The sequence below is a fragment of the Sinocyclocheilus rhinocerous genome, unplaced genomic scaffold (genome assembly GCF_001515625.1).
Source record: "Sinocyclocheilus rhinocerous isolate Xijiao unplaced genomic scaffold, SAMN03320098_v1.1 scaffold24, whole genome shotgun sequence".
Lineage (NCBI taxonomy): Eukaryota > Metazoa > Chordata > Actinopteri > Cypriniformes > Cyprinidae > Sinocyclocheilus > Sinocyclocheilus rhinocerous.
This window is the reverse complement of record NW_015647124.1, coordinates 2,426,464-2,426,685: the sequence shown is the minus strand read 5'-3', so window position 1 is coordinate 2,426,685 and position 222 is coordinate 2,426,464.

Sequence of the window (222 nt, the reverse complement as noted above, 5' to 3'; positions counted from 1 at the left end):
TGATATATATATATATATATATATATATATATATATATATATATATATATTCAATTAACATTTATTTTATTTATTTCAAGTAACATTCTTTTTTTAGGATTTCATTTTAACTATTTCAACTATAATAACCCTGATATGCTAATTGTTAAAGCTGATCACTAAAAATTATCCAGTAGGGCCACTGAAAATAGATAAATACCCAGTAAAACAAATTCTTATTGT